The following is a 21,667-nucleotide window of genomic DNA, read 5'->3' on the forward strand; positions in this document are numbered from 1 at the left end:
TAAAGCAGTACTAACACTTCATGTGATCTTGATTCTATCGCTCAGTTAATGCAGCCTAGAATTGCACTGCACACGGCTGATTCACATATAAGTGATTGTCTACTAGGACTCCAAGATCCCTCTCGCAGCTACTGTTATTGAGTCAAGTTTCACCTAATCTGTACTTGTACATTTGGTTTTCCTTGCCTAAGTGTAAAATCTTGCTTTTCTCTACACTGAATTTCATTTTGTTAGATAGGGCCCTGTGTTCAAATCTGTTGAGATCCATCTAGATCTTGACCCTCTCTTCTGGGGTGTTGGCAATTCCTGCCAGTTTGGTGTCATCTGCATATTTGATGAGTTCCCCTTCTATTCCCTTTGATGAGTTCCCCTTCTATTCCCTCATCTTATGAAGATATTGAAGAGTTCTTGGCCTAAAACAGAATCTTGGGGTACCCCACTGCTTACATCTCTCCATGTAGATCTACTTTCATTAAGACTTACACTTAATCACTGCTTTGGTATTCGGGTGTTCTTATTGTTTTAAATTAGTAGTTTCCCTAAGTGCCCTATTGGCATAAATGCAAGATATACATTGTAACACCATTTATTCATATATTCCATTTGTATGGCCCCACTGCTTGTGCATTGTGAATCTAGCAGCTAATATCAGGTTAAAACACAATTAAAAAATGTCTCCAGAAAAAAAATCACAGCATATCCAAAACCAATCCCATTCCAAGCAATATCCTTAAAAAAGGATCATCAAGTACCCTGACTCAATGTGTAGCATTTATTTATTTGTATTATTTCTTTATTTAACTGACTATATGTCTAACTATGAGATTTCTTAGTAGTTTACAATAAAAAACAAAACCACATTTTAAAGCAGACTTACCCAAAGCAATTAGAATAGCACTTTAGACACAGAAAGCCAACCATTAAACTCAGTGCTGAAAGACATGGTTTAAAAAAACATGTCAGGAGTCTTTTTAGTAGTGTGCACAAAATAAAAAATATGTTTTATTTTGAGCGTGGAATGAAACAGACAAATCAGAAGCATTGTCTTTAACTGAGCCCCATTGGAACAGGTCTCAGAATGTTTCCAATATTCTGGTCTTATGTAACAATGGAACTTGAAAAAGTTTAGCAGTAGATGAAGTGGAAATCCCTGCTGGCTCCTATCAGCCACTAATTGGCCAAAGGGATTATTTTTAAAAATATCAAGAAAATTCCCTAAAGAAAACAATAAGAATATAGCTCTGGTCTCATCAATGATGTCAGTGAGTTTTAATTAGCTCCTTTTTCCTGGTTCTTATTTCAGTAGAGGAGTATTTTCATTTTTTTTAAAAGCCTGGAGATATACAAAGTAGATAGTCATATAAAAAAGTAGTCTTTATTTCTATAGTATTTTGTTTTAATATTTTTTAAAATTGTACTACAATGCCGTTCTTAAAAAGAACAGTATAGCACTATTGCAAAAAGAAGCAAGACATGCTGCCAGATTTTAGCCCTAAATTTTGATTTTGCAGAAACTTATTTACAGCAAATGCTCAGAGGGATGGATGGACACAGCTAGAAAAGCACATACAATCTGCCTCTTGCAGAATCCCAAAATCAAGCTCTATTTGTCTACCTATGACCTATCTACTGTATCTTCTCCAGAGTATAAAGTCTAATTACTTTTATCCCATCACTTTGAGTAAATAGACATTTGGTCCTTCTCTTCCTGACCTTGAGAATGAGGAATACCTGTTCAATGTTTACATAATGGTTCAGTCTAGCCTGAAAATCACTAGATTCCACCTCATCAGTCCCAGCTTTTACAGAAATAAAAAAAAATATTGCCACATTCTTCAACTAATGAATAAATTTAAATATATCTAAAAGTCACGAGGATAAAATAATAATAAGAAACCTCAGCAACAATATATGCAACTCAAATAAAATCTTTACATTTATCAACTCACTTAGAACTCAATAAGGCACAAGCAACATGCATAGGATGCTTTGCCCGAAGCTCAACAAAGCATCCCAAAACATTTTAGGAAACTTTGTATTTTTAAACACACGTTGAAACTCAAGAGGCGAATAGAGCATGCACATTGTGCACATGAACACAAAAAGCACAACAAATCAACTCTGCATTAAATAATTTTTGCATTTTCACAAGTTTTTCATTGTGAACAATACTTGTCCATTATGCAAAGTACTACAGCTGTACAGACAAATCTTCACATCACTTGCTAACAAAATGAAAAAAAAAAAAAGATACATACTACCCATCCACATAAACTCTGATTTCCCCGTATCACAACTTCTTTTTCAATAGCCAGAACTTGTCAGGAAGGCAGCTAGCCATGCAGCTGCAAGTAACTTTCTGTGCTTAACTCAGGGGTGAAATCTACTTACCTTCCCAACCGAAAAGTGCACATGCACGGACCCTCTGCACATGCGCAAACCCTTCTGCACATGCGCAGAGGGTAAAAAATAGATTACTTCCTGTTTAAAACCAGGAAGTAACGACGACCGGGCGGGTGGGTGGAACCTCACGCCGCCATCGCTACCGGTTCTCTGAACCACCGGCAACTATCGCTACCAGTTCGGCCAAACCAGTCTGAACTGGGAGCATTTCACCCCTGGCTTAACTGCTTCTTTACCTTTAGTGAATCTTATATCACTCCATCCAGTCTAAACCTATACAATAGCAGCAGGAATAGAGCAGATTTTGTTGCTATATTGGTGAGGTTGGTAAAAAAAATGGGAAGAAAGTAGCCAGTCACAAGTCACAAGACATGAGCTCACCATGTCTAGAAGAGATGGAACAAATGAAATAAATATAGCTCAAAACAGCCCGGTTTGGTTCTTGGTTGAAATACAACAGATGTTTCATTCTGACCTTGAATTTTATTTTTATTTTTTTAAAACCCTTTCAAACATTCACTTTTTGATTCAAGCTTGAAACACTTGAGATGGTCATTTGAAGGACAGGAATGTTTTCATAGTGAAACATTTTGCATACCGCTTTGGTTTTTTTTTAAAAAAAAAAAAAGCAAATCAAGAGGCTAAACTCTTCCCCAAAAAATGTTCTCTTAGGAGTTCTGAAAGGAATGGCCTTCTTTAAACATTCTCCAGTATTCACAAACATATGAGCCTTCAGATTTCTTAAGTGCTGGAGCAGGTGTGTCAAACTCAAGGCCCTTGAGCCGGATCTGGCCCCTGGGGTGCTTAGATCTGGCCTGTGGGACCACTCTGAAAACAGTGAGGGACCCTCCCGCACTCTGTTTTCGCTGGCAGAAGATTGCAGGAGGCCATTTCAGCCAGAAATGGAGCTCGGGAGCCCGTTTTCACTGGTAGAGCACTCGGGCTGCCACAGGCGCCACTGACAAGAGTGACATCGAGTAGGCCATGCCCATTCTGGCCACACCCATCCTGGCTTCCTGAGGTCAAGCGCAACCCTGATGCGACCCTCAATGAAATTGAGTTTGACATCCCTTTGCTGGAGAATCTGATGAGGCAGCTTTTCTGGCTTTTGTAAGGGACAAATGTAAGAGACATGGGGAGCCTTGGCAGATTCAGTAGCGCAAAGCTTTGTAAAGGCTTCTGATCGCTCCACAGTGGCCGGCCAGCAGCCAAACCGAAGCATGGGATATCACTATCAGCCTCCTATTGCTAATCCATGGCAACATCCCCTTTTTCAATAGAGTTGGTCTTTGGATATTCAGTTTATAATTCCCAGTAAGTCTCTCCCTCCATGGATTTATGGGTCTATCTTTTCATGTCTTTTTCTAATCATTTGCCATGACAGTTGCTGTTCCAAATGTAGTCTTGAGGTTGGGTTGACTTTCAGCTGTACCTTAAGATAGTCTTTGAATCAAGCAAGATAATCGCATTGACAGGTTTCACAACAGGAGTAGATTGTGTCTGGAAAAAATACAGGGAGTACAAATCATAGGGGAAACCTCAGTTATCTCTTCTGCTGTTGCCACTGCATTTGGGGGAAAAAAAGTCTTTGGAAATATCCTACAAACATCTGACAGTAGAGTCCTTGGTCTCTTGAATAGTTTGTAAATGTTATTTATTTCTATGGATCAATTGATGGCTGATTTGCCTGAATGCTAAGCTTCCAGGAAATTCCTAGCGTTTTGGAGTTAGCTTGGTCTAAGGATGCTCACAGTTTCCCAGCTAAAACTATGGTTAGGATTAGTCTGTAGATGTGTTCCACAATTTTTATGGAGTTTTCATTCTGTCTTCTGATTGCTAGTTGGTATTCATGGAGGTGTTCTGCTAGTTTTCTATCTGTCTGTCCAACATGGTGTCTGTCCAACATGGTGTCTGTTACAGTGTCTGTATGTCGTGGATGACTTTTTTCTTTCTTTATTTTCTTTATTTTTTATTTATTTAGTTTGTCAAGCATGTATGAGAAAATAAGAATAAGTATGAACATAACATATATACATATATAAATATATACATAAGAAATGAGTACGAATAAATGGGAACAGTAGGACAGGGACGGAAGGCACACTGGTGCTCTTATGCACGTCCCTTACAGACCTCTAAGGAATGGGATGAGGTCCACGGTAGACAGTTTAAGGTTAAAGTTTTGGGAGTTTGAGGATGTAACAACAGAGTCAGGTAGTGCATTCCAGGCATTGACCACTCTGTTGCTGAAGTCGTATTTTCTGCAATCAACTTTGAGCTGTTTACTTTGAGTTTGTATCTATTGTTTGCCCATGTATTATTGCGGTTGAAGCTGAAGTAGTCATTGACAGGTAGGACATTGTAGCAGACAATTTTGTGTACTAAGCTTAGGTCAGACCGCAGGCGGCGTAGTTCTAGGTTGATCAGGTCCAAAATTTCAAGCCTGGTTGCATAAGGTATTCTATTACGAGCAGAGGAGTGGAGTACTCTTCTCGTGAAATATCTTGCTCAATTGTATTAATGTCCATTATACAGTGTGGATTCCAGGCAGATGAGCTGTATTCGAGAATTGGTCTGGCAAAGGTTTTGTATGCCCTGGTTTGCAATACAATAATACCGGAGAAGAAGCTTCACAAAATTAGGTTAACACTCTTAATACCTTTTTGGCAATGCTGTTACAGTGAGCTCTGGGGCTTAGATCTTTTGAAATGAGTACTCCTAGGTCCTTGACAGAGTGAGTGTCATCTACGAGGTCATATCCACCCAGTTTGTATTTGGTGTTCTGATTTTTGTTGCCAGTGTGTAAGACAGAGCATTTGTTTGTTGAGATTTGAAGTTGCTAATTGTTTGACCATTCTGACACATAGTCAAGGTCGCTTTGTAGGGCAGCTGTATTGTTAGTGGTGTTAAATAGTTTTATGTCTTCAGCAATTTCTTCAGCTACTGGATCATTTGGTTTAGTTAAGATGTTTTGGAGGGCTTTAGTTTATTTGTGTGCTCTGATGATGCCATGTGGTTGTAATAGTCTGTTCAGATGTTTATGCATCACACATTTACACACTATTCAAACAAGAAAATAAAATCCTAAGAAGGAAACAAAGAGACCAGAACACATCTCCTCCAGCATTCAACATCCAAATAAGCAGATTAAGAACAGGCAAACAATCAAACAGAAAACAATACAAAACAATATCAAGAAACTACCATGGAGAAAACCATACTACCAACACTAGCAGGACAAGCTACTATATATAAGGTATATACTTATACCTTATATATACTATATACTTATGTACCTTCCGCCGGGCCCTCAAGACGCTTTTATTTCAACAAGCCGGGCTGGCCTAATTTTAATTTTTTAATCGTTAATTCTTAATTTTAAATGTCTAAATTGGGTAGTTTTATTTTAATTAGATATGGGCCAAACTATTTAATATTTTTTAACTGTTTTTAAATTTTATATTTGTGTGTTTTATGCTGGCTGTACACTGCCCTGAGTCCCTTTGGGAGAAGTAAGTAAATAAATAAATAAATAAATAAATAAATAAATAAATAAATAAATAAATAAATAAGGGAGCAAACTCCACACTCACTATCACTGATGATGTTATCTAGTTCAGGGGTCTCCAACCTTGGCAACTTTAAGACTTGTGGACTTCAACTCCCAGAATTCCTCAGCCAGCTTTGCTTTGCTGGCTGAGGAATTCTGAGAGTTGAAGTCCACAAGTCTTAAAGTTGCCAAGGTTGGAGACCCCTGATCTAGTTGGTTAATGAAATGTCTGCAGGCAAACTGCTCAGAGAGCAGCAAAGACTCCACAGTTCAATCCTGGGTTACTTTTCTATTGAAATATCTGACAGCCTTTCAAAAGATAATTTCTACTTAAATGAGCATTTGTGTGCCTTTTTAAATGCTATTCTTTCCCCTGGTCTACAAAACAGCGTTAAACTATCTTCAGTTTTTTAAAAAAAATCCTTAAGGAATTAAGTGAATTAAGCTATGTAAAGCAAGACAATAAAAACAGCAAAACAATGTTCATTTAAAATATTTGAAAATGTTCTGTGGATAATGTGGGAAGAAGAGCACTTTTCCATTAACACCATTCCTCTGCTGAACCTTTTGAAATTATGAAAGAAGTAGCACTTCTTTTTAAGAGCTTGTGCTATGACCTATGATGTTTAGAAAAACTTAAGAAAAAAGTGACTAAATCCATCAGCAACATTCTGATCTCATATTCCATGCCTACAACATTTATCCACATGGGATTATTCTGACTGCAGTCTGTAATTAATGCTTGTTTCCACGATCATGCAGAGGTATGTGATCCATGCCAGCTTCCAATCCTATTCCCACCTATCGTCATCCCTGGTGCATTCCTCCAAACTGCCCACATTTCCATTCCATCTGCCCCAAGCCAATTGCACTGGCTCTGGAGTGGAGTGACCCCCAGCTCCTGGCAGGAGTCCTGCAAATTAATTGTGCAGCCTTAATTAAAATTAAGTAATTTTTCATTTGTGGCTGAGCCGGTGCTTTCCTGATGATTTATTAAAGCAAGCCACGGGTAAATTAGTCACACTCTGACTGTCGTTTCTGTTTGATGGATGGGGTGGAACGAAGTGAGCACAGCAAAAGAGGGATGCAGGCCACCAGGACATAGCACAGCTGATCTTTCCCCTTCAAACAGGCATCTCTTTCTCTCCTGCCTCTTGCATATAATTGGATGGGACCTGCTTCTAAGGTTGTCTTCCACTACTCTGAGGCTCTGAGCAAGTGAGCTAAAATTTCTTGAAGGGTTGATACTCTGGTTGTTGCATCCCACTTTGGATGCTACTAAGGAAAAGGTTATTTCAGCTCTGAAAGAAAAGACAGTTGTGGGCTGCTCTTCCTCTAGGATAAAAATTCCTACTTCTCAGCAAAGCTGACTTTTTAATAGAATAGAAGTTTTTATTGGCCAAGTGTGATTGGACACACAAGGAATTTGTCTTGGTGCCTATGCTCTCAGTGTACATAAAAGAAAAGATGCGTTCATCAAGAATCATAAGGTACAACACTTAATGATAGTCATAGGGTACAAATAAGCAATCAGGAAACTATACCAATATGAATCGTAAGGATAAAAGCAACAAAATTACAATACAAGCAAGAGTCCTGGTGGCGCAGCAGACTAAAGCACTGTTATTAACACCAGCTGCCTGCAGTTACTGCAAGTTCAAATCTCACCAGGCTCAAGGTTGACTCAGCCTTCCATCCTTTCTAAAGTAGGTAAAATCAGGACTCAGATTGTGGGGGCAATAAACTGACTTTGTATAAATATACAAAAGTATGAAGGCTATTGCTTAATGCATTGTAAGCCGCCCTGAGACTCTGGAGAAGGGCGGCATATAAATCAAATTTTTTTAAAAAAATTACAATCATACAGTCATAAGTGGACAGAGATGGGTGGTAGGAACGATGAGGAGATTAATAGTAGTGCAGACTTAGTAAATAGTTTGACAGTGTTGAGGGAATTATTTGATTAGCAGAATGATGGCATTTGGGAAAAAACTAATACTTTTACAATGCTCTTTGAATACAGTATATTTCATATGCTGGATTATTTTTCCCTTGCATTAATTATACTTCATGTGGGTGACGATTCAGGAAATGCATACCTTTCATAAATAATAAATTACATGACATCAGACAGATTTGTAATAGCAGCATTCAAGTCCTGACTTGAATACACAATTGACCTGGACAATAGATCTAAAAGAATTCACATAAATATCTTGTATACATCTATTCTTTATTGGTTTCAGCATTACTCAAGACACAACTAGATTGAGCAATCATGTGCTATCACATCAGTGTTAATTCTTAGCGACCAAATAAATATACCTTCTCTAGGACCATCTATACTCAACTTGTCCCTTTAGGTCTTCTAGTGACACACTCATTATCACTCTGACTGGATCTATTCACCTTGCTGTTAATCAGCCTTATTTTCCTCTTTCCTTCCATCTTTCTCAGTATTATAGACATTTTCAGACAGCTAGGTCTGCATATAATGTGTCCAAAATATATCTGAGCCTGGTTTGTGCTTCAAGTGAGAATCCTGGATTGATTGGTTCTGTAATCTGTTTTGTTTGTTTACTTAGCTATCCCTGGTATTTTCAGGAGTTGTCTCCAATACCAAAGTTCAAAATTGTCAATATGCTTTCTATCCTGCTTCTTCAAAGTCCAGCTTTCATTTCCATAGAATGTCACAGATCCTGATCTTTGAGGATATACTGTAGACATGTCACAGTAGATGAACATATATTTTTTCAAACCCTTCATTGCTACTTGATCAAGTGCTAATCTGCTGTGCATTTTTTGACTGCTGGTTGTTTGACTGTTCATAGCTGAATTTAAAAGGCAGAAACTATCTACGGCTTCAATATGTTCATTGTCAGTTCTGTATTATTTGCTATACTTGTGATTAGTTCTGCTTCTTGATATTTACACCAGGGGTGGGTTCCACTTACCTTTACTACCAGTTCACAACAGGAGTGCACATACACACTCGCTTAGCTCACTCACGCGCATACGCATGCATGCACTTATGGGCATGTGCAGATCGTCTATGATGACGTCGAGGCGGGTGGCCGGAGCCTCCCACCGGTTTTACTACCAGTTCTATAGAACCGGACCGAACTGGGAGCAACCCACCACTGATTTATACTTGTAGTTAATCTAGACCTTGCAGATCAATGACTGTGCTGTCATCAGCATCAATGTTTCTTTCTCCAGTTTTAAAATCATGATAATTTTTTCCAGCCCATGAATAAGGAGAGAGAATGCTTCATTTACTCCTTTGCAACTGGAGTGAATCTGTTTCGCCGTGTTCCATCTAATTTTTTTTTTTAATTTGATTTATATGCCGCCCTTCTCCGGAGACTCAGGGCATCTTACAATGCATTAAGCAATAGCCTTCATACTTTTGTATTTTTATTTGTATTTATTGCCCCCACAAACTGGGTCCTCATTTCACCTACCTTTGAAAGGATGGAAGGCTGAGTCAACCTTGAGCCTGGTGAGATTCGAACTTACAGTAATTGCAGACAGCTGGTGTTAATCACAATGCTTTTAGTCTGCTGAGCCACCAGGCCCAGTGTCTAGCAGTGGTCCCCAACCTTTTGGGCACCAGGGACCGGTTCTATGGAGAAAGGTTTTTCCATGAACCAGACTGGGCATGGTTTTGCTTGCTGCTTGCATTCCATGGATGGATCTTTGCTTGTTTGTATGGACCATTTGTTGGCCTGCTGCAGCCCGCTACTGGTCCATGGACCAGGGCTTGGGGATCCCTGGTGTATAGCATCACAGCAGGTCAACCAGCATTTCTGCAATTCCCATTTCCCTAGGAGTATTCTACACCTTGATATGGTGAACTCAGTCAAAGTCTTTCTATCATCAATGAAGAATATATTAACATTTGAGGGATTATGCTTTGGCTTTCTCAATTATGCAGTTGCTATCAGCAATAATGCTTCTGATACTTTGCCTTGTCTAAAACCAGCATTTCCCTTTCCAGCATCTCCCTTTCATCATCTACATTGAACGATTCTAAACATTATCTTGCTATTATTTGAAAGCTTGCTCACTTTGTTAAATCTTATTTCTATTTCTAGATTTGCTGGCATAATTTTGTTAGAACCTTTGCTGATTCTTCTGCTGCTTGCCATATTTCTGTAGATATTCCATCAACCCTTCCAACCAGTAGTGAGTGGTGTGCTGATCTAACTTCATCTTCTAGTACTTGAGGTTTTTATAAATAGAGTATATCTTCTAAGGTTTCTTGAATGTTAACATCTCTATTGTACAGAATTTTAATGTACTCCTTCCAAGTATTTGTTTGATACTTGGATCAATTACTATTAGTCCATTGGCATCTTTTAGCTTATCAATGAAAGGTTGCAACCTCCCTCTGAGTTTAGAGATCTTTTGAAAGACTTTCCTTGTTTTTTTGTATCTGTTTCCATCTTCAGTGTCCTTACAGAAGTTGTAATGCTGACTCCTGTTCTTAAATCCTTTGTTAAGTTCCTTCCTGATACTTGTTTTTCTTTCTGGTTTTTGGCTTCTCTTCTCCTCTTGGCAATTTTTACTCTTTGTTCTAACATCCAGCAATTTTCTTTTGTTTCCTGGTCTGTGGCAGTCCCTTTTCAAATTCATCCTAATAAATCCTTCTTTGATTTCATTCCACAGTTCTCTGGCTCCCTATCCGTGTGATTCAGAACTTCAATATGATTTCTGACTCTCTCTTTGCAAATAGTAAATATATGCTAAATATCATACTACGGAAACTGGTTAGCTTCATTCTTTCGCTGTAGCTTGACTTGAAGTTGCACATGAGCAGTTTGTGAATTATTCCATAATCAGCCTCTGGCCACTGTCATAATTGAGCTCTCCCATCTTCTTATGCCAACAATATAGTCAATTTTTTTTAAAAAAAATCCACATATTCCATCTGGTCATGTCCATATATATAGGCATTGTTTTGGTTGTTTGAAGAGCATTAACAATGAAGAAATAATTAGACTGGCAGAAATTGATAAATCATTCTCCTATTTCATTTCTGTTTCCTAGGCCATACAACTATCTTTCCTACTTCCTTCTTCCAACTTAAGAAATTCAGCCTCGGGGACTTCCTGTTTGCTGCTGGCCGCCGCCAGACGTTCCTTAGGGATCGTCAGCTTCCACTGCCTGTCAGAGCCGCCTTCACAACGGAACGGCGGCTCGAAAAAACTCCGTTCCCATGAGGAAACGGAGATAGAGCCGGCAGGGGTGGGTAGAACTCTCTGCAGAGTCCCAAAAGTTTTTCTTTTACTTTTGGGATGGAGCGGATGAGATGCCCCATATCCCCAGCCGTTGCTCCGGGCTTTGGGAGACCTCTGCTAATGCAGAGCCAGGCGTCAAAAGCAAGCTTGCGAATTTGACAGATTACTCAAAGAAAATGTGAGCTGGACCTGTAATACTGAAGCGCAAGTATTTTACTTATCTTTTAAAAATTACTTAAGAGAATAGAGGAAGAGAAAGAGGAAAAAAGTTTCTTTTTAAAATGGCGTCTGCCGCGGCTGGAGAAGAGTTTGAGAGGGAAAGTTCTTCCGTTTTTTATTATTACAATGTAGCGGAATAAATACCACTGGCTACATTTGTAGACAAAACTCCGCTCCTGTTTTTGTTTTTCTCTTTTTTCCCTGGAGGCTTGAGTGTTGCTGGCTGGAAGTCTTTTGTCTTGTTTTTTTTTTTTCTTCTTCTAACAAAGCCTGCTTAGGCGGAAACATGGCACTGAGGCTTGTGAAGTCAGACAAACAAATAGGTGGGGGGGATTCCCCCACCAAGAATTTAAAGCAATATGTTTTAACTCTTCAGTCCCAGAAACCTGATTTTAATATAATAGAATTTCTCTTAGAGGAGATTGAAAGAAGGGATGAGATTGTGAATCAGCAACTTGAAAAATTTAAGCAGGAAACTAAGGAATTGGTGAAATCCAAGTTTGATTTTTTGCAGCAAAAAATTTTAAAATTGCCAGAATTCATGATTCGGTTGGATACAAATACTAATTTACTAGAGTCAAAAATGGATGAAATTCAAGATAAATTGGACAATAGAATTCAAAAAATTGAAAATGATTTGTTAAATATTCAGGATTATAGTTCAGAAGAAAAATTTAAAATGGATGCTGACCAAAAGTCTGGTAATGTAGAATATCTGGAACAGAGGATTCAAAAAGAGGTTCTAAAGATACAATATAATTTCACAGAATATGCAATAAGACTTAGAGGTTTGCAGGAAAATAACAGAGATGACTTAAGGAAAATATCTTCTGAATTTCTAGCTGGGATTTTAAAGATTCAACCTGAGGAAGTGTTTTGTAGGATTGACAGAGCTTATCGAATAAACTCTTGGACTGCCAAGCAAAGGCAATTGCCTAGAGATGTGGTAATCTATTTTTCAGATAAAGAAATTAGGAATAAAATTGTGCAAAATTCCTTCAATTCTAATTTGCAATTGTATGGAAGAAAGATTTGGATTTACAAGGAACTCCCACCTAAGATATTAATGGAAAGGAAGAAATTTGGCTTTCTGGTGTCTGAGTTAAAAAGGAGAAATATTCAATTCCGGTGGGACGTCCCAGTTGGTATTATATTGAGATATCAAGGAGAAAGATACCAGTTAAATACTGTTGAAAGGGCGGAAGAATTTTATCAAAATAGGTTGAAAATGAATTTAACGTCTTCAGATATAATACAGGATAAGCAGAAGGAGCTGGAACTAAAGACAGAGACTGTACCAGATAAATTGCCTTTGGATTTATCGGATACCCCAGCTGGATTATCTACAAATTTGAGAGAAGTGCCATCTGATTTTAATGTGATGACTTATCAAGGCAAGGACAAGCATGGAAACCAATTAGAGGATATACAAGGGATAAAAAAGAAATGCGAGACACAAAAAATTAGGATGGAGGTCAAACCCACAAAAAGAAAACAAAAAAAGAAATAGGTTGTACAAAAATAGAAATTTCTAACCCAAGCAACAGTGAAGCCAGTGATTTTAAAATATGAATGATTATGTGAAAACATAGAGGAGGCGACATATTGGTCAATATCATCCTGAGGATAGTGGCAGATCTCTGCATTGCCGTAATTTTGGGACATGGAAAGAGCCTCAAATTGATGGTTTTGAATTATCTATTTTGAAACTTCTTTTTGTGTTGATAAATATATTATAATTATCTTGAATTATAAGGCAAGAGAATCACATTGGGACATGCAGAAGATCGGGTTGTTACCCAATACGATGATGGAAATTAATAATCCTGATGAAACCCACAATTATTATTATATGGAATACAATTATAATGTCACTCGGGTGGTTGTTTTTACTTTTATATATATAAGAAGATGTTTACTACTGATGGGGGCAGATATGATTGGAGATCTTGAATAAACTGTTGCATCCGCAAGCTATGTCACCCTATTATGGATGTTGGTTTTAACAATCCAGTGGAAAGACTTCAAGAAGATATTATATGGACTATAAATTTAAAGTTATTGTCTTTTCTTTTTTTTATTTAGATATAATGGAATATATATATATATATATTTTTAAGTAGTGTGGGCAGTGAATTAAAGATATCAAGAATTGTTGTGTATGGTAAATTTGTAAGACAGTGGGTGAATAAGCTAGCTACAGACTGATTAGTTTAAGAAAAGGGATTTTTAAGTGATACATTTAGGGGAGTGGAGGAAATGGATAGAGTGGAATAAATGTTAAATTAGATTTTATGGGGAGCCCGCTTTGAAATGTTATTAAAGTAGGACTTATTGTATAGTTTTAAAGTGGAAGGTGGTTTTGAATTGTTGCAATAATGCATAGATATAAAACACTATTATGCTAAATTAGAGTTATTTTATAATAGTTATAGTATAATGTGTTTGTTTTTTTTTTGTTTTGTTTTTTTTTCTCTTCTTCTTTTCTGAAATGTATGGATAAAGGGGGATTTATAATACTTTTAGTAAGTAAAGGTCAGTATTTTGAGGAGGGAGTAAGTAATCTGTTATGAATTAGGGTTTTTTTTTTGTTACGAAGAAGTCACAGGGGGGGAAGGGTGGGGAGGGGGGGTTAGGGAGGGGGGGAGGGGGGGAAAAAGGGGGAAAAATTTGTATTTGAAAACTTTTTCAATAAAAAAAAAAAAAAAGAAAGAAATTCAGCCTCTAGTCATGCACACGGCATGTTTTCTGAATATGTTCTGTCACTTTCAGATTGAAGTTGACCATAAAAACCTGCCAGTTTCTTCTATTTTTGTATCAATAGATGGAACGTTAATTTAGGTAGTCATCATATTAAAGGATTTCCTAATTGGTATGATGTGGTCACTGAATGCATTTGTTCCCAAGTACTGTCTTTGCTATTTCTTTTCTGATTATAAACACAATCCCATTCTTGTTTGGCCTTTGTTTTGTTTGGGTTCTGGCTAGTAAACAATATGATCTTCTGACTGAAAGGGTTAAAAATCCAATCCATTTTAATTCATGGATACTAAGATGTTAATGTGTGGTTGATTCATGCAATCTTTCATTCTGTTGAGCTTTCTGTGTTCCTACTGTTTCCATCCCATTTTCCCTGTATAATTCTGCCTTTGTAGCTTTGGATTGTCTTTTCCTACCTGTCAATAGCAGGAACTAGATATCCTAAAGGCTTTAATCTCAGTTACCCCATAAACACCATGATTTTAAATATTTGTTTGCATTTAATGTGTAAAAAAAAAAAAGCACATAAAACCACGACCTTGTAAGCCAAAAAAAAAAAAAAGTATTGGAATTGCCATGCATGGAAGAACTATTTAACCCTCTCTGCCATAAGTAAGGACTTAAGGTGAATTCCTGCTCTTCTGCAATTTAGGATGGTATTTTAAAGTCATTTCTGGACAGGGGTGACTTAGCTACAATACAGGGGTGAAATGCTCCCGGTTCAGACCGGCTCGGGCGAGTAGGTAGCCATGGCGGTGGGCAGTTCGGAGAACCGGTAGCAAAAATCCCTGCCCCTGCCCCCCATGCCCAGCTGAGCCGTGCGATTATCAGAGCCCTTTTTTTCTTTTAAATGGCTCTGACGAGCCAAGCTCTGACAATCCAAGCTCTGACGATCCCAGCTGAGTTGCTTGCCGATCAGGCAACTCAGCTGGGATCGTCAGAGCCTTTTGAAAGCATTTTTTTACATGTTTTTACATGTAAAAAATGGTTTTAAAAGTATAAAAAAAAATTGGCCACGCCCACCCAGTCACATTATTCCCCCCCCCCACCAAGCCATGCCTCAGAACTGGTAGTAACACATTTTAGATTTCACCCCTGCTACAATAGTTTATGTACTGGTAATCTTACAGCTTAAATATGTAATGCATAGTAGGTAATGCTGATTTTATACATGGTACAAGTACAGTAGCTATTGCAAGATATATCTGCTAGGTTTGCTGTGTGTTCAGTCTAACCTCAGCTTTGTTACAGTTCTGCACTGGCTGCTGATCAATTGTATAAGATTTTATATTAACTAAATATACCATAAAGCAGATAATGTCTTACCCAAAGAGTAACTTTCAACCTAACTAACAACCCTGACTCCTGCAAACCTTGCAACCTCCTATTCATGTTTGCACCTTTTTGTATATTCACTGGGCTTCATTATTGGGAAATCCAGAATGCAAAATACTTCTCTCAAAAGGAGAAAGCAGATAGCCACCTTATTTCTACCCTGTTTCCCTGAAAAGAAGACCTTTCCCCCCAGAATAAATCCTCCCCTAAAAATAAGCCCTTCCTGAAAATATTTAAATGCATTTACAGCTGGTCCCCACCATTCCCTATGGTTAGAGTTAGGGAGACAGAGCTGGAAATCAGTTAAGATGGCAAGAGGAACCCCTTTTTGCTCCACACGCCCCAAAATGATAAGACCTCCCCAAAAATAAGGCCTAGCGCTTATTTCAGGGATCAAAAAGAAAAAAGAAAGGGTCTTATTTGCGGGGAAAGACGGTATTTAGGTGCATGTTTTTATTTACCTAGATGGATGACATTTCCTTATAGTCCTGTCTTATTCATGGCCAACTGATTTGTTTGTTTTGTATCAATATAATAAATAGTAAGATTTAAATGAGCTTTATTTCAACTTATGTAATAGTTACTTTAATATTGTACATTGTCTAGTGCTGCAGTGTTTGAAAAGCAGTGTAGAAAGATTTCAGATAATTAAGTTATGCCATGGATATGAATGGAGAACTTTTTCAAAATATACCACTCTGGAGAATGAAATTTTCTCAGCTGCATGTCAGTGGATGAAAATGGTGTATTTTCACTCTGCAGTTGCTATGAGCCTTAGCCCACCACAAGTGCAACTGCCATTAAAAGACTATTTAGCAACATGCATGGTTAGGTCTTCACTTCTCCCAGGCTTTGAGGCCACAGCAGGAGTGATAGCAATCTCACTGTTGGCAGAATGGTCTACTCTACATAGCACAGAGTTTTTGCATCTTAGCGTGAGATTTTTTTCTCTACATCCCACACTTCTGCCTTTGTGTTGTTCATGCAATGAATATTTAGTGTGGGAAGAGTCTGAGCAGATGCATTGTCAGGGCACTTTAATTTTTTTAAAAGGAAAAAAATAATCAGTCTGCAGAATAGATGTAAAAACTGATCTGGGCTAGAAGTAAGCTCTACTACACTAACAGAGACAGACAGCATAAACAGTGCAAAGGAGGCTCATGATTAGCACATAATAGGTAGGAAATAGAGTGGCTGGCTTTTCAGTCCTCTGTCTGAAAGCTATCAAAAGATCCTTCCACTGTTGAGTTACTTTCTTCCAGTTCTTGAAGGGGGAGTTCTAAAACAAGGAAGGGATGGAGGGCTCTCAAAACTACCCATTGAATAATACCACCTGGACAGACTGAATAGGCAAGTGTCCAAGCCACAGTGCTAATCCTCACAGCCAAACCCCAGTCTGAGTCAACAAAAAACTAAATCAAGTTTTGCTGGCCCTACTGGCATGAGGTACAGTAAGTATACAGGCCACATCTATAAATTAGTGGATGTCCTCAACTTTATTTCCTTTATTTATACACCCCATCAAATATCACCAGACAGCCAAAAAACATCCACCAATCACTTTCTTTAAGTGGGATGGGGCTGGGGAAGAAATGAGTTTTATCACATGGCTACAGAGGCAGATTTAACACACCCTTTAGGATCAAAAATCACTTTGAGTTTGCACAAGTGTTTTGCTTGCATGCATTCCAAGGGTTTAGTGCTATTCCAGAAAAACAATAAACCCATGTTCCAAAGCAGCCCAAACAACAGGTCACAGGCATGGAGGAGATGTGCTATGATGAAATAAACATATTTTCTATCTTTAACTTAACTGTGCAGCCTCCCTCAAGCTGCTGTTAGGCTGATCCAGGTCTCTAATGTGGGATTTGGCTCAGGGAATGATGGGTACAAAGGGGAACTCCAACTCTTACTGCCCAAACCAGAAAGGTCCTGGAGGATGGTCCCCAGGATATGCTGCACCAACCTAAAATAACCCATAGGATCTGGGCCAATTCTTATTATAGGAGTAATCTGCCTGTATCAGCATCAGAATGGTTTATAAAGCATGCAAGATTGTATTGGGTAAGAAAGACAATATTACTTTAAGACTGAAGCAGCTAAGCATGACTTACAATTGCCTCTGGTATGGATGAGGACACAATGAGGGCAACCCCAAGAGGTCACAGCACCAAAAAAAGAGCTTTCTGGGAAATGCCCATGTCATGTTTAGGTACGTTAAGAAAAACTCCCAGTTTCCCACATCAACAGCAAAAGTATTGAATTTCTACCAAAATCATAGCCATTCTTTCAAAATGTTTATCTATAAATGTAAATAAACATGTAAACTGTTGGTTCATTTTCTCCTCCTTGGCTTGAATATTTCTGGCATTTGCAATGTGGTATTGTTTGCTAGTCCTAGTCCTTGCTTAACAATCATTCCCTTAATCACAATGTTCAAAATCACAACCGCCTTGGAAAAGTGCTTTACAATCTGTAAAGCACTTCTGATCATTGCAAAACATCACACCATATTTCCATGGTCACGTATTCCATCTGGATGCTTGGGACTGATTCGCATTTACGACCAGTTGGCAAGCACCTTGTGTTTATCTGATCACCATTTGCAATTTTCTCTGTCAGCTTTCCCAGAAAGTCAATAGGGAAGTTGGCAGGGAAGGTTGCAAGCTGCTGCCGCCTACTGAAAGAATTCCTTCTCATGTTTGGGGCTTGGCTAAAAGAACTCCGTCAAAGGATTACAGCTCCATGCAAGCAGACACACAGTTGAAATCATTTTCTTCCTGCCTCTTCATGCCCTTGGAGATGTAGGAAGAGAAGGATTTTGTGTCTGCTTGGATATCAGCTGCCAGAGAAAGTACGTGAGTCACATACTTTCGGGGGGGTGGGGGTAGTGAACAGGGCAAGCAGGCCGAAGCCTTTCTGGGCCTAATAGGGTGAGGAACAGGCTGGAGCCTCTCAGACTTGGTGGGTTAGGAACAGGCTGAAGCTCCTGAGCCTGGCTGGGGGAGGGGGGGAGGGCTGGCGGTGCAGGGATGGGTTGAAGAGTCCTGGGTTGCAGCAGTATCGCCCCAGCTCACATGTGGTCTGCACCAGGTCTTCCTGAACTCCCTTTCCCCCCTGTACCACTTAACTTCTCTTAACCACCACACAATCATTTAATGACCATAATTGGGAGAGTCAGGATTGCAGTCATTGAGCGAAGCTGTCACGTGATACCTTGCTTCATGACTGCTTCACTCAGCAACCAAGATTATGGTCCCAATTGTGGTCATTTAAAGGAGGACTATCTGTAGTAGGAAAGCAGCCTTTTAAATTTGAGACGATACGCTGAATTTGCAGATTTTAGGTGACGTAAAAAACTCAGCAGTTCAAAAGCATGCAAATGCAAGTAGATTTATAAGTACCACTTTGGTGAGAAGGTAACAACATTCTGTGCACCTTTGTCCAGAGGTGGGTTTCAGCAGGTTCTGACCAGTTCTGGAGAACCGATAGCGTAAATTTGGAGTAGTTTGGAGAACCGGTAAATACCACTTCTGACTGGTCCCGCCCCCATCTATTCTCTGCCTCCCAAATCCCAGCTGATCAGGAGGAAATGGGGATTTTGCAGTAACCTTCCCCTTGAGTGGGGTGGGAATGGAGATTTTACAGTATCCTTCCCTTGCCATGCCCACCAAGCCACACCCATAGAAGTGGTAGTAAAAAAATTTGAAACCCACCACTGCCTTTGTCGTATAGCTATACTGGCCACATGACCATGGAAATTGTCTTCGGACAACGTTGTCTCCCTTGGCCAAGAAACGGAGATGAGCACTGTGCCTAGAGCTGGACACAACTGACAGGGCAACCTTTACCTCTTTTTTTTTAAAACCATTATATATAAAGACATCCTAAACCCAGTGAAATAATGAGCTTCATTCATGGTGGGAAGCATCACAGAATTTCATTTGTTGTTGCAGAAGGTTGCAAGATCCATGGTATTTGAGAACCCTAAATAAGACATTATTCCTATTCCTAACAGTTGTCCAAGGTGGCTGTTTAAGAAGAAAGCTATGTGAATGTTCATATATGGAGAGGGAATATTTTGCCTTTAGATGAGAGGAGACTAAAGCGGCTGGCCACCGCTCGCTTTCCCAAAAACCTCCTGCCTACTCTGTGTGTTGTGCTGCCTGGAACCTTTCCCATTCCCCACCTGTTTTGATTATCATTCTGCCACTGTAAGCAATGCTGATGAGAGCACAGCACTGTCAGTTGTGAAATATGGCATTAGACAGCTTAATGGCACAGAACTCCTGCAGCACTACTGTTTGAGAAACCCCATTAGCTGACTGATAGAAATGTAAGATTATAAAATAACTATTTATTTTGAGCCCAGTGACACAATTGCAGAGGCAGAGATAGCAGAGGGAAAGGTTGGCCCTTTGAGGAATAGCACTGGGCAGGCAAACAGATGGACCAGAGTGAAACATTCCTGTCGGAAGACACCACTGTGCCTCCTAATGCTGCCTCTAAAATGCACTGGATTTCAACAAGTGTTGCAGCGTGTGCAGATATTGCCTAGTTCAACACATATCTTCAGTAAAATTACTATTTTCTGGGCCACAGGTTTCTGGACTAAAATCAGTGCTGAGCAACATTTAGGTGACTGAAAATTTGAACAGATTTAGACAGAATAAGAGCCATGGATAGCAAAGGGGGTGATCTTACATGCATACAATTTCCCCTTTTTCTATCTTGGGGCCATACACTGAAGGCTTTCCTTTTTTCTTAGTTTTATTTATCCCACCCTAGATCTTACTATAACTGTTTTATTATGATTCCCACCTACAAACAATGGGAAATCAGTTATTTTTAGCAAACATAGCACCAAAATCTGTCCCTGAGACAGAAGCAAGCCATGTGTGTACTTCCATAGCTATGAGGAATTAATACTTAGTCCAAAAATAACAACACTAGATTTTGTCACAAGATATCAATCCATCGGCAATGAGCTCACTTCATAAACCGGTCTCTTGTTTTATCATTGACAGATGAACTTAAGGACAGCCCTTCCCAATGGACCATGGCTGAGAATCATATTGTGGAATTCCCTTTGACTGATGCTCAACAGAGACCTTGGGGTAAAAAAGAGACAGGAGAATCTATGGCTAGTAAATCAATGTTGTATGACAAAGGACTGGAAGCAGCCTGCTCAGACAGGTGCTACAAGAATAGTAATGAGTGAAGTGCAGTCACTAGAGAATGAGAGTAATTATCTGTGTTTTACTGTTCACACATTGCTGCTAGGTTAAAGTCGTGGTATGGCTGTCTGTCTTCTGTGAAGTTAATCAGCTGCCATGTGGCCTTATTTCTCTAACTTACCGAAATTCTCTCTCTCTCACACACACACACACACACACAGCTCAATCTTCACATTCTCTTGTTGTTTTGAGTGATGGAAATTGTATTCCAAATATAAGTAATATATTTCAAATATAATCCAAACGGGCAAAAGGCCACAGTAGCTGAGTGCAATCCTATGAAAATAAATACGCTTTTTTTGGATTTTCTGTATGTTTGCAAATCTTTGCTAGTTAATATTATGGGCACTTCAAGTGTGTGCATCAGTGTAGGTATGTCCATATGTCCTTTGATTATCAGAAGTTGTTAAAATTTATTTTTATTTATTTATTTGTCAAACATGTATAAGATAACAGATATAAGTATAAACATGATTATGAATACAGGAAATGGATACGAGTAAATGGGGACAGTAAATTTGACAGAGTCAAATTTAGGGATGAGAAGTATAGTTTGAACAAAGCAGTCAAGTCTAAATAGAAATTAAGTAGAACCAACTCAAGGGCATCAGGCATAGCACACTAAATTAAAGTGGAAACCCACTAAAGAACAATCAGGACCAAGGATAGCTCCAATACCACTCCCTGCATGGTAAAAGACAGCTGAAATCATACAGTGAAAGCTACTGTTTGAATGAAGTGAGCGTCCCCAGGGAGAAGCCAGTTGGATTGCTGAAGGGCCCTCACCTAATATCCAATTTCCGTGAGACTGGAGAGATATGATATCTACCATAATTTCATTCTAAAAATCAGAAGATAATGGCAAGTCTGCATCATCTAAGCCAGAGGGACTGTCCATTCCCCAAGGAAGCAATCTCAGC

General features: G+C 38.9%; 1 long non-coding RNA gene across 1 annotated transcript; it reads left to right on the forward strand.

The window, feature by feature from the left end:
- Window positions 1–1,133: 1,133 nt before the first annotated feature.
- On the forward strand, window positions 1,134–21,051 carry LOC148114581 (uncharacterized). The gene is made up of 2 exons (XR_015733060.1): window positions 1,134–1,258; window positions 20,538–21,051. It is a non-coding gene; the product is annotated as an uncharacterized LOC148114581 (long non-coding RNA).
- The last annotated feature ends 616 nt before the right edge of the window (window positions 21,052–21,667 follow it).

Source organism: Pantherophis guttatus, chromosome 3, assembly GCF_059756535.1.
Source record: "Pantherophis guttatus breed Tessera chromosome 3, ASM5975653v1, whole genome shotgun sequence".
Taxonomy (NCBI): domain Eukaryota; kingdom Metazoa; phylum Chordata; class Lepidosauria; order Squamata; family Colubridae; genus Pantherophis; species Pantherophis guttatus.